Genomic DNA, 11,317 nt, shown 5'->3' with positions numbered 1-11,317 from the left:
GCCACGGCGGTTTCCTTCCCGCTCCTGTCCCATCGTCGCCACAAGACCTATCTGTGTCGGTGCAACGTAAAACAAATTGTGAAAAAAAATTAGATATAAAAAATCAAAAGTACTAATATTGCGAATGGACTTCACTTCCTCCATTAGCTTCATTATCTTTTCATGTTGTAGTTTGTACGCTCGACAATTTAACTAATTTCTCCGTCATCTATAACGAAAACAGCTATCCTTGTTTGTAAGGTCACATTCATGATTTCATCTATCCTTGACAGCAGTTCAGCTGACTGGCATTTATTTAATTCTGTTAATTATTAGTTGTTTGTTAGGGAAGTTTTCAAATAATGTGTCGGACGTCAGTAAGAAACTTCCTTTCAACAACTCACCTTGAGAAATCGGTTTCCCATGCATGCAGTGAGACAGATATAACAGCCGCACTGATACTATTCCCTGGCCGGAAAGATGATAGAAAATAACTAGTTTCTTTTGTCTAAAGTTCGATATTTTCTGAAACGAACTCTCTCCCTTTCCTTGATTTGAAATGTTACAAACATTTGAATGACCAGTCTCGAAATTGCGCTTTACATTAAATGTAGGGGATACAACTGTTTTCGAACACAGGCAACGCATCTTTTTATCAGTCCGAATTCCCTTGGCCAGAGTTCTTGAAAAATACGGTCACCACCTTTGTTAATTTTTTGTTCTTTTCGGCACCGAAAACATAGTTGCAATGTCCGTATATAAAACCACCAGAAAACGACTCATTTGACTTTCGGTCCTATCAGTGTAGTGGCGTTGCCATATTGCACGTCCGAATGGAACTAGTATTTAGATGTTCGATATTTATTTCTTCCACGTGAAACACTTTAAGATATGCATTGTCTGTAGTACAAGACGTATATATAAAATATTATTATGTTCATGTGGCGTGCCCCCGAAATCGTGTTCGTGTGTCACCTAGTGACACGCGTGGCATAGGTTCGCCATCCCTCTCCTAGATGAACTCATGGAACAGTACGGACACTCGGTCCTTCTTCGACTGCCCCCATATCACCCTTAATTAAACAGTATTGAAATAACGTGGGCAAAAGTGAAGGACTGGGTAGCTTCTCACAACGTCACCTTCACTACTGACGACATAAGGAAACTCGCTAGACAGAAATTCGCGTTAATAACCGCCGAAGACTGGAATCGTAAATGTAAACACACAAAGAAGGTGGAGAAAGACTTCATGAGGGATAAGGAACAACTTGAAGACGTTTCGGAGTCCATTCCGATCCAGCTGGGAACCGACGACACGTCATCCGCTGAGGGCGACAAAAGAGATGTCGGAGGACTCAGTGGAATTGAAGAGCTGCAGTGGACATTATAAAACAAGTGTGTGCTCATTTTGTGAATATAGCGTCATTATTTTATTATTTATTACTTCAAGTGCCATTTAAGTCATCTTTGTATAAGTTACATACATTGTTGCCTTTTACTCAGCAAATGTAAACCCTTTATGGTGTTTCTTTTTATGAATTATATTTTGTTTCTGTACCTGAGAGCAATCATATAATTATATATGTCATATCGTTAAGTCGCATTTCTTATTCTACAAGAGAGCAACAAAATATTGGCATTAAGAAGCTAAGGACAAAAGGTCATATAACCTAACTGCTTTCTCGCCTTATAGCAAAAGTACTTATTATTATTATTATTATTATTATTATTATTATTATTATTATTATTTCGTGTCAATCTCTTTGAAGTATGTTGGATGAATTCTTTCTCTGTGTGTTCTTCTTTTCTTTGTACCTAGTATTTCTTCATTCTTTCTGATCTTCGTTTCCTCTCGTCTTCCGAGATTTAGCTTTTAATGTAGATCAGTTTTTAAACCTTATATTTTCTTTTTTTAGTTATTACTTTAGCTGTTCGAATGGCGAATTTTCTGTAATTTTTAATTCTACCAGGTCTTTTTCAGTTTCTTTAAACCAGTTCAGTTTTGTTTTGGATTAAGGAAGAAGTCAAAGATTTGTTCGGTTAATCTATTAGAGTTCATTCTGAGGAGAAGATTACCGTAAAATTTTATCCTTCTTCGCATCGTATCTGAGAGTTTTTCAATTTCTTGTAGTGTGTTTCATTCTTGATGTACTGTATATTATTATTATTATTATTATTATTATTATTATTATTATTATTATTATTATTATTATTATTATTATTATTATTATTTATTATTATTATTATTATTATGTCCGGCTCCATGGCTACATGGTTAGCGTGCTGGCCTTTGGTCACAGGGATCCCGGGTTCGATTCCCGGCAGGGTCGGGAATTTTAACCTTAATTGGTTAATTTCGCTGGCACGGGGGCTGGGTGTATGTGTCGTCTTCATCATAATTTCATCCTCATCACGACGCGCAGGTCACCTACGGGTGTCAAATCGAAAGACCTGCATCTGGCGAGCCGAACATGTCCTCCGACACTCCCGGCACTAAAAGCCATACGCCATTTCATTTCATTATTATTATTATTAGCGTACTCTCCCAATAATGGAAGACGTTAAGCAAACAACTCAATCAAGCTTTCTTTGGATTCTTCTTGTTCTTCCAATAGGCTTTCATTCTCTCTGAGAAGGCTTGTTTACGTTCTTCCGACCATTTCGGTCTGCACTGTTTTTGCTTTGGTTGCTCTGATGTAACTTCCCACTTGTTGACTTTGTGTCTGAAGGTGTCTCTCTCTAAAATGTCTGTTGCACATATGTTTGCGTTTTTGAGGTCCTTTTGAAGTTCGTCCAGCCAAGGTGTTGAATTCTTAAGTGAGCTAACATAATTTAATATTCTTTTTGACAGTCGATTTTCTGGTAATCTTGTGAGGTGTCCAAAGAATTTCATTCGTCTTTTCTTAATGTCAATTTCAATGTTTGAAACTTTTTCTGTTGTTTTGATTGATTGTAGCCTGTAACCATCTTGGGTATATCTTGCTCCTAGGATTTTCCTGATGATCTTCCTCTCTTGCTTTTTTATTTCTTCTAATTCTTGTTTACTGTTAATTGACAATGTTTCACTTGTGTAAAGGACTGTTGGTTTTATGACTGTGTTGTAATGCCGAATTTTTGTCTGTCTTGACATGCATTTTTTGTTGGAGATGTCTTGAATTAACCCTAATGCCTTCTTGACTTTTTGGAGACGGTTTTGCTGTGAGATTTTCTCAAGGCCTGTCGGTTCGATGAATTCTCCGAGGTATTTAAAGTACGAGACCCGGTCGATTTTACCGTATTTTGTTCTCAGGCTCGTGATATCTGTCTTTGAACAGAAGAATTTGGTTTTCTCAAATGAAATCTGTAGTCCCACTTTTTCTGCAGATTCCTTAAGTATCTCAGGCTGCTTGATGGCAGTCTCCTCATCCTCTGTTAAAATCGCCAGATCGTCCGCAAATGCGAGGTATGGTACGTAGAGGTTGTTTTTGGGAAAGCCCAATCGGATCGGTTTCCAAGATTCACGTTTCTTGAGTTCCTTCTCCCATTCTTCCATAACCTTGTCTAGGACGACGTTGAACAGAATAGGAGAGAGTCCATCACCTTGTCTCACACCTGTTTGAATGTCGAAGGGTTCTGAAATTTCTCCCATAAATTTCACTTTAGATTTTGTGCCCGTTAGTGTTTGTTTTATGAGTTCTAGGATTTTGGGATCTAGTCCTCTCTCTTCTAGAATTTGGAATAGTGAGGGTCTGTCTATCGAATCATGTGCCTTTTTGAAATCTACAAATGTGCATACTGTAGGCTTTTGTCTGAGGGCTCGTAGTTTAAGTATGGTTTTGAAGTTGAAAATTTGTTCTGGGCATGACCTGTTTGGTCTGAATCCTGCTTGAAATTCTGATAATTTGGGTTCTAATTGTTGTTGTGTTCTATGCAAGAGACAGGCTGATAGTATTTTGTATGTGACTGATACAAGTGAGATTCCTCTGTAATTGTTTACGTCTAACTTGCTGCCTTTTTTATGTAGTGGATGGATTAGAGCAATCTTCCAGTCATCCGGTAGCTTTTCGGTTTGCCAAATGTTTTGGATTATTTGTGTAATTTCTCAGAGTGAATTTGGGCCTAAATTTTTCAGAAGTTCAGCTACAATTCCGTCTTCCCCTGATGCTTTGTTGTCTTTAAGTTTCTTGATATGTGAATAAATTTCTTCTTGAGTTGGTGGTGACGAATTTTCCGGTATGATTTCTGGCTGTACTTTCGGGAATCTCTTTTTGGGTTCTGGACAATTTAAAAGCTGTGAAAAATATGTAGCTAATTCTTGGCAGTTTTCCTTATTTGTCAAGGCTAGTTTACCATCTTGCTTCCGAAAGCAAAGGTTCTGTGGGGAATATCCTTTAATTTGGTTCGCAAAGTTCTTGTAGAAATCGTGTGTGTTGTAATTTTTGAAGTTGTCTTCAATTGACTTCAGTTGGACATTGACGTATTTCCGTTTATTTTGTCTTAAACTCTTGGATACATGCTTGCGAACTTCGAAGAATTTCTTCTGTGTCTCTTCTGATTTGTTACAATTGTAGTTTTGAAATGCCTTTTCCCTTTCTTCTAGTGCGGTCTCATATTCTTGATTCCACCAAGGATGTTTTGGTTTCTTGTGAAGAGGGATTAGGTCCTTCGCCGTTTCGATGATTTTAGTCTGGAAATTCTCCCAGCTCTCTGCAGGTCGTTTTTCCCATTCTTCTGAAATTTTGGAGTCCTTGATTTTGTGTAGATCAAATTTTGGAATCACCGATGTTTTCCTGTTGAATTTCCCCTTGGGTGTGAATTTAATTTTGATTCTGCTTAAATAATGATCCGAATCGATGTTAGCACCTCTGCGCACTTGCACACCATGAATTTCCTTTTGGTAATCATATGATATTGCCACATGATCAATCTGAAATTCTCCTAAATGATGGATGGGTGATCGCCAAGTTTTTTGCTTTTTGGGATTCTTCCGGAGTGATGTTGACATAATTTTGAGGTTATTTTGTTGGCATAACTCAATGAGGCGTGTACCATTTTTATTGGTGAATCTGTGGGCTGAATAGTCTCCCACTGTCCTCCTGTATTTGTATTCTCTGCCAAGCTGTGCATTGAAATCACCGAGTAGAATTTTCACATCATTTTTAGGGATTTTGGCCATTTCTGTTTCAAGTTCTTCCCAGAATCTTTCTGTTTTTTCAGGCTCCTTTTTATTGTCTCCATTTATTGGTGCATGCACATTAATAAAGGTGTATTTTTTGTTTGTATGCCTGATTCTTAAGGTCATAAGCCTATTATTGATGGGTTTCACCTCTATTACTGAATCCAAAACTTTTTTGTCTACACAGAAGGCCATTCCTAACAATGCTGCTCCTTTACCAATTTTCTTGTTTGTTCCACTTTTGAAGATCCTGTAATTATTGTAATCCATCGTTTCTGAATCGGTGAAGCGTGTTTCTTGTAGGGCCAGAATTTGCATTTTCTGCTTTGTAAGTTCTGTTGTGAGATTGTGCAGTTTTCCTGTTTGAATCAGTGTCTGAATGTTGAATGTGCCAATGAAAGTGTGAGTCTTTCTTGGAAGTTTATCAGAGCACTCCGACTTGCTCTCTCGTATTCGCCCAAGCTCCCCAGAATCCGAATGCTTGGTTGCCACTTTAGAGTGGGTGGATTGTCCACCTGGGGTAATTTTGTCTTTAGTTGTACGAGTCATGTCTGCTTGTAAGCAATCTTCTAGCTTTCGCTAGTGGTGTAGAACCAGGGATTGTTAGTTCCTGGAGCATATTTACAGCCGCACCTCTGGTGATTAGACGCTGACCACTTGCCGCTTGCTACAAGTCAGACGCGAAGTGGATTTGATTCGGTTCTTCCGCTCTCTCTGCCATTGGGATATGTCCTCTTCTGCCGTCGAGGCCGTTGACCATTTCTCTGTTTACCTCAGTTTATCCGCGGGTGCTTATTTGGCTAAGCCTTATTCACACCTGTCCTGCATATCTACAGGAGCTTCCCCTATCAGCCATATGGGACGCGCCGTGTCGGGGTTGAGGGCCCCCACCCCAGTGTCTTACGCAGGGTTATGCCTAGCTCCTACTCATTTCAGAACCAGACCCCCACGTAAGCTGACCGGGCACGGTTATTATTATTATTATTATTATTATTATTATTATTATCGAGCTCTTTTGCATGACGTGGCTCAGGTTATGAAGCCTGGTGTTATAACAAACCATATTCTACACTGTAGATCTACAGCGTCGTAAATTAATTATTCATCAAATTATAATTTAAAACAAGGACTACGCAAATTGATGTACGAAATCGATTTTAACAGTTACTATAATAAGAAGTTAAATTATGTTCTAATCTCCGTAAATCTATCCATCATCTGTAAGACATCTAAATAAATTTATTTCGGCTAGGTATGTCTGTAATTTACAGCTGGAAGAGAATTCCACTAACTAAAAATATGCGGAGTGTCACATGTCAGTTATAACAAATATTTCGGGTCAGCTGTACGTCGCCCCAACAGAGCGACTCGCTCCCACGACTCTGCTTTCTCACTCGCACACTTCCCCTCACCGGGTGTCTTCCTAGCTGGCCCGATCTCTAGCTTCCAAGGACTGATTTGTTTATTTGACCCTGTAAAAGACCGTATGTATCGTTGCATTGGGTATGGTGCTGGGTTGGACGAGGATGTGGAGATTATGGTCTGTGGCTAGTATGGGCTAGGAAGTGGGCGCCGTATGACAAGTGTTGCAGTAACTCTCATAGCTAGCGCGCGTTAGGATGTGCGATAGTAGACAGTGCACGAGGGTTAGAGGGGCCAAGTCCCATGCAAGCGTTATTTTTAAGCCAGTTGCCTGGGATGTGGCAAGGTTGAATTCTTAATAACGGTATTTTTCACAGACTGATTTGTTTATTTGGCCCTGAAAAGGGCTGTTGGTATGGAGCTGGGTTGATGTAGGCTAGGAAACATGAGACAGGATTTCAGTTATCCACATTGTTTAATGCAGCACCTGCTCGAACCGACGACCTCCTTGGTTGATACAGAGATGCGCGCGATGTTGTGAGGACCGTCTGGCCCATGCAACTTCTTGGCGAAAGGGATCGGCATGCCTCGGTGATGAGCTGTCTAAGGTGACAAGGACTGGCCGGCTCCTGTGCATACACCAGTTGTCTTACATGGCCCCATACAAAAAATCCAGGGGCGTAAGATCGGGCGATCTGGCGGGTCAGGGGATAAAATCCTCCCATTCTTATCCTTTTATCAGGATATGTCGCATGGAGATGATTCCGGACGACCACCGCCGCGTGCTGTGGAGCTCCGTCATGTTGAAGCCACATCCTGCAGTGGTCAAGGAGTAGCACATGTTCCAAAAAACGGTAGTAGTTCATCTTGGAGAAACCGCAGATAGCATTGGCTGGTCAGATGGCCCTCAAAGAAATGGAACCGATGAGGTGATCACCCATGATTCCACGCCATACATTCACGCCCCACTGTAGCTGAAAAGCTGTCTGTCGCACCCAATGGGGATTATCCACACTCCAGTAATGCATATTATGGCGCTTAACGGTTCCATTGTTATGGAATCGTGCTTCGTCCATAAATAAGAGAGTCGCTAGAAAAGCAGGATAAGTGTCCACATGCTGTAGGATGAATTGACAGAACGCTACCCGGGCATCGAAGTCATGACCATTGAGCTCCTGGTGTAAGTGCAGATGGTACGGGTGAAACCGGTGGGTATGCAATATCCGCATAACAGACGCTCGCTGATGTGTCTCTCCTGTGCAATAGCCCGTGTGCTAGTATGTGGGATGCGCCGGATAGCGTCAAACACGACCTCTTCATTGTCACCAGATATCACGGGATGATCTCGAACAGGCCGAGTCCTTCCCAGGGATGCAGTATCGCGCAGGCGTCTTTCCGCTCTTCAAAATGTCATGCCCGTCGGTTGTCGTCTGTCCGGATAGCGTTGTCGGTACAGGCGTTTTGCCTGGTATGCATTCTGACTAGCTTCTCCATAGATAAGTAACATATCCACATACCCGTCTCTGGAATACATCTCAATGCTGGGGCTGTGCCTTAATTGAGGCCACGGCCGCTTCCTTCCCATTTCTAGGCTGTTCCTGTCCTATGGTCGACATAAGACCTATCTGTGTCGGTGCGACGTAAAGCAAATGGAATACATCTCGAGGCATTGAATAAACTTTGCGTTGTGAATTACTTCGAAGGAGGGGGTCGCCCATCTACATACTTACCTGCCATCGTATGTTATTATCGTGCCAATGGGGCATACTTTTCCCTACCTGTGGACTACGAAGCTTGGAATATGTACGACGTAGCTAACTGGCCACATCATCTCCTCATCCTCGTCCAACCCAGCACCATACCCAATGCAACGATGCATACGTTCTTTTACAGGATCAAGTAAACAAATCAGTCCTTGGAAGCTATCAAGTATCGAACCTTACTACATCCCAGACAACTGGCTGTTAATAAAATTCTTATGTGTGATTCGAACCACTTACCTCGAGCACTGTCCGCTATCACATATCTCCCCGCCTGCTTGCCATGTGGGTTACTGCGACACTTGCCCTACGACGCCCATTTCTCAGCCTATACAGTACCGTGCTTCCGGTCTGTGCGTCCATATCATGTTTTAAAGTACGTGTTCTGCGTATATGTACTCGTTTTACGGGTTCATTCATGGATACCCATAATGAATTAATAGTGGTGCTGTACTCTAGCCCGTAAACACATTCTAGTTATATTGCCCCCGTATAGAGAAAGGGACCGATGTCTTTCAGAATATTAGTAAATGTGAAGGGATGCATAAAACTGGATCGCAAGGGGCCGATGGACCGCCTGGTATTTAAGGTTTGTTCTAGTGTTAGGAACTGGACTATTACGCAGTAAGAGGTTAAATACAGGGATTCTCAATCTTACTCCCGCTTTGGACACTCTCTTCTGCGACATCAAAATAATAAAATTTATAATAACCCATATACAGCGGGATTCAGTTGCCCCTTCCAATGTAGTTTTATGCAACGCACAATATCCATTCCGTCCTGAAAACATTTGCCCTGCTGGTATGCTCAGAACCGGGCGAGTTGGCAGTGCGGTTAGGGGGCGCGCAGCTCTGAGCTTCCATCCGGCTGATAGTGGGTTCGAATCCGTGTTGGCAGCCCTGAAGATGGTTTCCGTGGTTTCCCATTTTCATTCCAGGCAAATGCTGGGGCTGTACCTTAATCAAGGCCACAGCCAATTCCGTCCCACTCCTAGCCCTTTCCTATCCCATCGTCGCCATAAGACCTATCTGTGCCGGTGCGAAGATAAGTCAATTATTGTTGGTATGCTCAGAAAGCACAACCAGATATTTGGTATTTACCGCCTCACCATGATAGCACGCCGTAATATTATACTCGTATTAAACACTGCAACACATGCGTGTGCCTTGTAGATCACATGAACCTGACACGCCGGCGAAACACTAAATTGACATTACGACCGCAGTAAACCTAATACTTGCTCTAAGCTGCACAGTTGTGTCGTACGGAACCGTAGTGTAGTTGATAAAGGCGTGGTGGAGCGGGCTTGCATGTCAGGTGGGAGGTTCTAGTCAGCGGCGAAGGTTACGAATTTTAGAAATATTTGTTTAATACGTACTGCACGCAGTGTAAGTTCAATGCCCGCTTTCATGCAAATTGTGTGTGAATGAATGTGTTTGTAGCCTAAAGGAGGACCGATTAGTTAGCAGGTCGGACACATACAGACCGGATATAATAGGCACACAACCGCCTTGACAATGTTTTATCGCAGCAAATGCTCGATGTGATCACCGTTTTGGTTTATGAACATTAGGGCCCGGTGTCCAATAGACCATATTGCGCGCTGAAGCATTCCAGATGTAATTGCTCCGCAGGCGTCCGTGATGATTTGCCGGACTGGTCGGGATTTTCCGGCGCTTGAGTGTAAACGACTTTTTTCAAATGTCCCCGCAAGAAGTCTAACGACGTTAAATCCGGTGATCTGACGGGCCAAGAAACAAGGCCTCCTCGATCTACCCATTTCCCTGGCAGTTCCTCGTTCAGATGGTTACCAACAGGCGAAGTCGAATGTGGTGGAGCTCCATCCTGTTGCAACCTCATCGTCAAACGGTGGTGCAAGGGCACATCCTCCTGCAGCAGTGAGAGATCCTGATGCAGAAAGTGCAGGTAGCGTGGGCCCGTCCAATGGCCCTCATAGAAATAAGGTCCTATCAGGCGATCTCCCAATATTCCACACCAAATATTCAATCCCCATCGTACTTGATGGGCCATCTGTCGCACCCAGTGAGGACTGTCCGGACTCTAATGGTGCATGTTGTGGCGACTGACGTTCCCATGATTGTGGAAGTGCGATTCGTCAGAGAACAAGATATGCGATATGAATGTTGCATCATTGTCCAGCCTGCTTAATAGCTACCGACAAAACTCCATTCGAGCTTCGAAATACCGCCCATGGAGCTCTCTGTGTTTTCACCTGTCGTGCAATCGCCCTTGTACTGAAGTGTTGATTATTACCAGCTGCCTCCAGAGCGGCCTCTTCTGTTTCACCCGATGTAGCGGGCCTATCGCAGACTGGTGGCTGGTTGGAAATCGCGCCTATTATCCTTAGGCGTCTTTCAGCACGGCAGAATGTCATAGCAGCCAGGTGTCGCCTGTCGGGATACCGTTCCTGGTAAGGACGTAGTGCCTCGCACGCGTTTTGCCTTGCTTCCCCATAAATGAGGAGCATATCAACGTATTCCTTTGTGGAAAACAAGCCGAATGACAGCAGAGATTACAGTATATTCAGGCTTTAACCAGCGGAGTATGCGCAGGGCACAAGATGAATAACAGCGACATTGTACTGTTTGAATGTGGCAAACGTGGGCCTGTGTTTACGTATTCAAACATCATACCGATGCAAAAATATTTTAAAGATGCAGGATTCGCACCGCCGCTGGTAAATTGCGTCGCTTGCTAGGCGAACGCCTAACCATATCCACTTCGCTACACTGCTGGAATGTTGCTGATAGTACGACGAGAGCAGAGTATATACGCCATCCGGTTCAGTGTTTTTAAGGCATTAATTACTGCACTGTTACCTAGTTTTATGCATTGATTCCCCTCTTAGTTACACCCGATTACGAGGCACGACACTTTAGCATAGTTAAATGGTAGAAGGATGTTGCTACATGATTTCAAGGCGTCATGTTTTGCGAACTGGTGATATAACATTTCGTTTGGGTTCAGAATCGTGTGAAAAATGTGCTCACTGAACATTAGTACCATACAGTACGCCTGCAGGGGAATAGCGCCCCAAGAA

Source organism: Anabrus simplex, chromosome 4, assembly GCF_040414725.1.
Source record: "Anabrus simplex isolate iqAnaSimp1 chromosome 4, ASM4041472v1, whole genome shotgun sequence".
Lineage (NCBI taxonomy): Eukaryota > Metazoa > Arthropoda > Insecta > Orthoptera > Tettigoniidae > Anabrus > Anabrus simplex.
The sequence above is the reverse complement of the archived record's forward strand: the minus strand, read 5'-3'. Positions refer to the sequence as shown.